Source organism: Spermophilus citellus (genome assembly GCF_964194105.1).
Source record: "Spermophilus citellus genome assembly, chromosome: 8".
NCBI classification, from domain to species: domain Eukaryota; kingdom Metazoa; phylum Chordata; class Mammalia; order Rodentia; family Sciuridae; genus Spermophilus; species Spermophilus citellus.
The window spans coordinates 55377836-55383938 of NC_138189.1; positions in this window are offsets into that span (position 1 = coordinate 55377836).

Below are 6103 nucleotides of genomic sequence, written 5' to 3' on the forward strand. Positions count from 1 at the left end.
TCAGAGACACTGCGTCTGATAGAAGAAAAAGTTGGGTACGATCTACATATTGTGGGGTCGGGCTCCAAATTCCTTAATAGGACACCCATAGCCCAAGAGTTAACAACAAGAATAAACAAATGGGACTTACTTAAACTAAAAAGTTTTTTCTCAGCAAGAGAAACAATAAAAGAGGTAAATAGAGAGCCTACATCCTGGGAACAAATTTTTACCCCCCACACCTCAGATAGAGCCCTAATATCCAGAATGTACAAAGAACTCAAAAAATTAAACAATAAGATAACAAATAACCTAATCAACAAATGGGCCAAGGACCTGAACAGACACTTCTCAGAGGAGGACATACAATCAATCAACAAGTACATGAAAAAATGCTCACCATCTCTAGCAATCAGAGAAATGCAAATCAAAACCACCCTAAGATACCATCTCACTCCAGTAAGATTGGCAGCCATTATGAAGTCAAACAACAATAAGTGTTGGCGAGGATGTGGGGAAAAGGGTACACTTGTACACTGCTGGTGGGACTGCAAAATGGTGAGGCCAATTTGGAAAGCAGTATGGAGATTCCTGGGAAAGCTGGGAATGGATCCACCATTTGCCCCAGCTATCGCCCTTCTCGGACTATTCCCTGAGGACCTTAAAAGAGCACACTATAGGGATACAGCTGCATCAATGATTATAGCGGCACAATTCACAATAGCTAGACTGTGGAACCAACCTAGATGCCCCTCAATAGATGAATGGATAAAAAAAAATGTGGCATCTATACACAATGGAGTATTATGCAGCACTAAGAAATGACAAAATCATAGAATTTGCAGGGAAATGGATGGCATTAGAGCAGATTATGCTAAGTGAAGCTAGCCAAGCCCTAAAAAACAAATGCCAAATGTCTGCTTTGATATAAAGAGAGCAACTAAGAACAGAACCGGAAGGAAGAGCATGAGGAAAAGACTACAGTAAACAAAGACGAATGGTGGGAGAGAAAGGGAGAGAGAAGGGAAAGCATATGGAAATGGTAGGAGACCTTCAATGATACATAAAATTATAAGAGGTTATGAGGGGCAAGGGGGAGGGAAAAAAAGGGAGAGAATTGAACAACAGCAGAGGAGGTAGAGAGGGAAGATGGGAGGGGAGGGGAGGGGAGGGAGGATAGTAGGGGATAGGAAAGGTAGCAGAATACAACAGTCACTTATATGCCATTATGTAAAAATGTGAATATGTAACAGATGTGATTCTGCAATCTGTATTTGGGGTGAAAATGGGAGTTCAAAACCCAATTTGAGTCAAATGTATGAAAGATGATATATCATGAGCTATGTAATGTTTTAAGTAATCAATAAAAAAAGTAAAAAAAATTATTAATAAAATTTGTTATAAAATTATACTGGTAAAATCATGTTATGTGTGGGGAGAAGGTAACGAACAGGGCTTTTCAGCTGCTGGCCTTTGGGCTATCAAGTATAACTGATAAAGAACATCAGGGAGGTCAAAACAGATGTTGAGCAGCTTAATTCATACACTGAATATGTATTTATTAAGCATATACTTGATGCCAATATAAGCCAGACCCATTCCATCAAAAAGGGAGGTGAACATGGGCTTAACCGGTAGCAGCTCTAGAACTTTGTCATAGTAAACCTAAGTGCAAGAACTTTGGAACCATTTCCCTTTTTAATAATTGGTAGCCAAGTAGCCAAGGAATTGAAGAATTGACATTCACTGAGATTCTATGACATTCACACAAAAGGGTTCTAATTATTTTGCAGGAATTTATGGCCACTAAATTCACTTCTAATTGTATGTATAATGTCCGGAGAGACTTTGAAGAGCATGCAATCTCATCACAGATTTTTACAATAAAAATTTCCCCCTTAGTACTGACAAAGAAGCCAACCTAGTCAAAGTTAGATCATGTCTCATGATTTTCAGAGAAGACAGTGATGATTGTTCAAAAAATACCCATGTACTGAATTTCTACAAACTATCCAGGCCACTGATGTAGAATAAGATATTTATGCTCTCTTCTTGAGGTGAGAATCAGTTAATCTACTGCTAAAGCCCAACACACTGTGGTTTACAATGTACATTTCCCCAAATACTAATTCTAATCCATTAATGATAGTAGGGCTTTTTTACTTGGTTTATTGCTAAACGTTCCAGCAAGTATTCTCATTCCTGTATCACCCACTCTAAAAGTATTATAGTTGAAAGGACAGAGAGAGGTAATCTAACCAATTCCATTGGCTACACAAAACTTCCTTTTGCAGTAACCAGTCAGTGGTCACCCACCCTCTTCTTGACTATCCATAGATAGTCAAGAAGCTTTTACTCTTTAAGTAGTTTTTCCTTATAGAGCATTTTAGCATCTTGTCATATTAATTTTTGCCTCTGCCATCTAAGACCCATAAAATAAGCTTATGACTTCTTTATTTGACAATGTTTCCAACTTCTTTCATATGAAGCCACTCAAACCCTTTTGTCCAGGGAAAATGTCTTAGCTGCATGGATTGTACTTGTCTTTCAAAAACAAGCATTTGCTGAAGACTTGGAGAGTGAACTGAGCATGCATCATCCATTCCCTGGATCCTTCCTCATTTAGAATCTAATAGCAACGATAAAGACTTCAGAAACTAGTTTTCCCAATATTTTGAGTTTTTAAGCTCAAATGTATAAGGATAATACACCAAATAACTAAATACATTCACCTAGATTAACCAGTCATTAATATCATGCCAACTTTTTATTTTTATTTCTTTATATTTTGAAGTAAATTTTGTGAGTCCCCTACTAGAATTTAGAATAAATAAATTAGGATGAAAAAGAGTAGAACAAAATAGCACATACCTCAAAGTAGAATGGCATAGAGCATTTCAGCCTGTTCCTCTTGTAGCAAGATATGAACTGTTTTATAAAACTCTTGTATCAGGTGTGTGTATATGTGTGTGTGGGTGTGTGTGTGTTATGACATATGGGTTTTTGGTTTTGTTTTTGTTGTTGCTGCTTTATAAGAGCTTTATAGTTATACATAGTAGTTGGGTTCATCCTGACAAACTCATAAATGTATGGAATTCACTTTTGGTTCATGGTTTTCCGTATTCTCTCCCCCTTTGTGGTGACCATTTTTAAAACTTTGAAAGCCACTTTAGAAGAATCATTACAATCTTACCAAGAAAGATAGATTGGTATTGTGAATGTGCTGCCACAAATCTATCTTTCTCAGTAAGATTGTAATGATTCTTCTAATAGAACCAACCTAGAGGCCCTTCAGTAGATGAATAGATTTTTTTAAATGTGGTATATATACATGATGGAATATTACTCAGCAATAAAATAGAGTAATATCATGACATTTGCAAGTAAATGGATGGAGCTGGAGAACATAATGCTAAGTGAAGTTAGCCGATCCCCCCAAAACAAATGCCTAATGTCTTCTCTGATATAAGGAGGCTGATCCATAGTGAGGTTGGGAGGGGAAGCATGGGAGGATTAGATGAATTCTAGATAGGGCAAAGAGATGAGACGGGAAAGGAGGGAAATGGGGGTAAAAAAGATGGTGGAATGAGATGGATATCATACCCTAAGTAGACATATGAAGACACAAACAGTGTGAATATACTTTGTATACAACCAGAGATATGAAAAATTGTGCTCTATATGTATAATATTAATTGTAACGCATTCTGCTGTCATATATAACAAATTTGAATTAAAAAAATTTTTTTAAAAAGGGGAAAGCACTTGAGTCAGGGAATCTGACTAAAGAGCTAGTATAAAGTCCAGGTGAGAACAAAGAACTCAACTAAGGAAAGAGCAATGAGGATGAAGAAATTGACCAAAACTCTAGAAGAAGGGAATATTTAAAGGCCCTTTGATGTGGAGGAAAGCACAAGGGAAGAACATGGTGGTCTCAGATCTCTTGCTTGGATAACTGAATGACGGTTGATCACCAGGGAAGGGAATAAATTAAAATGAGGAGCAGATTTGAAGATAAAAATATTAAGTTTAGTTCTGAATCAGTTTAATTTGATGATCCCATCATACATCCAAATGGATTTTGACATTAGATAAAGGACTCTGGGTGCCAGGAAAAGAGTTTTATCCGCAGGCATAGTTCAGGGAGTCAGAACTAGATTATATTACTTGGTGCAAGTGAAGACTAAGAAGATAAAAGTTCAAGTATAGTTAATTGAGGAAAAAGAATCAGCAGGCATTAAGGTTGCTATTAGAAGAAAAAGAACAGGAAATAGTGGCTTTAAGATGAAAAGAAAGAGAAAAATAGGTTTCCTGGATGAAAATAATTGCCATGATTGAATGTCAAAAGAAACAAAACAAGAGAGGATAGAAAAGCATTTCTGGCTTCACAATTAAGCAGTGATTGGCAACATTTTAGGGTAACTTTAGGTAAGTAAAGAAACCAAAACACAAGTTTTAGCAAAGGAGGCAAATAGTATGCTACATACATACACACACACACACACACACACACACACACACACACACACACCTGTCATCCCTAGCCCAGGAGAAATCAACTCTGATCCCAGAGTAGTTCAAATGAAAACCAATATATGATAATACTAGAGTCATTAAATTAGCTTACTTATGAAATTGGTTCTCTTTAAGTCACTGAGATATGGTTAGATGTTAACTTATAGGTAAGGAAATTCTAATGTTTTTTCAGGGTTTGTGCGGATTTTCTAACCTCTTCAGTGACAGGATGATGCCCTGGGTAAGAGTGTGGAATTGGGAAGCAAATTGCTGGTCTTCGATAGTCTGCATCAGTACACTAGTTATACTTCCTTAAACCAACTACTAATATCCTCAACTTCTCAGTATCTTTATCTGTACAATGGAATTATTTGATAATTATGCTTATAGAAAGCTAATTTAAGAAATTTAATTTTATTAAATTTCTCAGTGTATAAAATAGCTGCAATACTCCAGTACCAATAACTTAGCATTCCTCATACCAGAGAGAAGAAACTGAGTTTTGAGGATGAAATAACATTATATATATATATATATATATATATATATATATATATATATATATATATCTCACTATGTTCGTGCAGTGATATGCTTCAAATATACAAGATATATAAAATGTGTAAATAAAACCACAAAAGGATGTATTTCATAGTTACTCAGCTAGTTTCCATGAAACTGCAAATGTCAGTTATTCCCCAACTTCAACACGTTGCAATAGTGGATGATTCAACTGAGCAATAACTGATCCCAGGGGAGTGGCCTTCAAGCCACAGACCTCTATTTTATTAAATTTCTCAGTGTATAAAATAGCTGCAATACTCCAGTACCAATAACTTAGCATTCCTCATAACAGCACCAGAGAGAAGAAACTGAGTGACAAGTCTGAGGTAAGAAATGTTTTCAGTATCATTGTAAACTAAGATTATCTATATCTTCCATAAATATATATACACATATATACAGATATATAGATATATTTCTAAAAGCTGTTAAATTATTGAAACTATCATGTAATGGTTGCTTAAATTTGTAAACTTAGTAATTAGACAATAATTTTTTGAGTATTTGCTTGCAAAACTTTTTTTAAATTGCATTCTGCTACAGTAGATTCATATTTTAGAGTGACCATAAATGAATCTTTGCAGGAGTGGGTGCTAATGTTTGGCGGCAGGGCAGGGTGGAGATTGAGGTTTACAGAGCCTCAAGGTCATCATTTAAAATTTTATGGACTTCAAGTCAGCAAAGAGAGAATACACACTCCTAGGGATTATGTATGAACAATTACTGATTTATTTGTAACTTCCTGTTTTATCTTTAAAATGTATACAATATTTGTACTCCATTCTATTTTTATTTCAACATAAAAATTACTTGTACTTTTTCCTCCTAAGACTGGCATGCAATTGATGCCTCAGGACAATGGATCTGATTTATACAGAGCATCATTCATTCTCTTGCACACAGCAATATACTGCTGTGGCTTGAGAAGTAGAAAAACACAAGGAGCTAGCTGATAATTATGCTATGTCCTGACCAAAAGACACAATCTGAAAATGTCTGTGCTGTTGTTTATTTGCTTAACATGGTTTTGAATAGTTCTTGAATT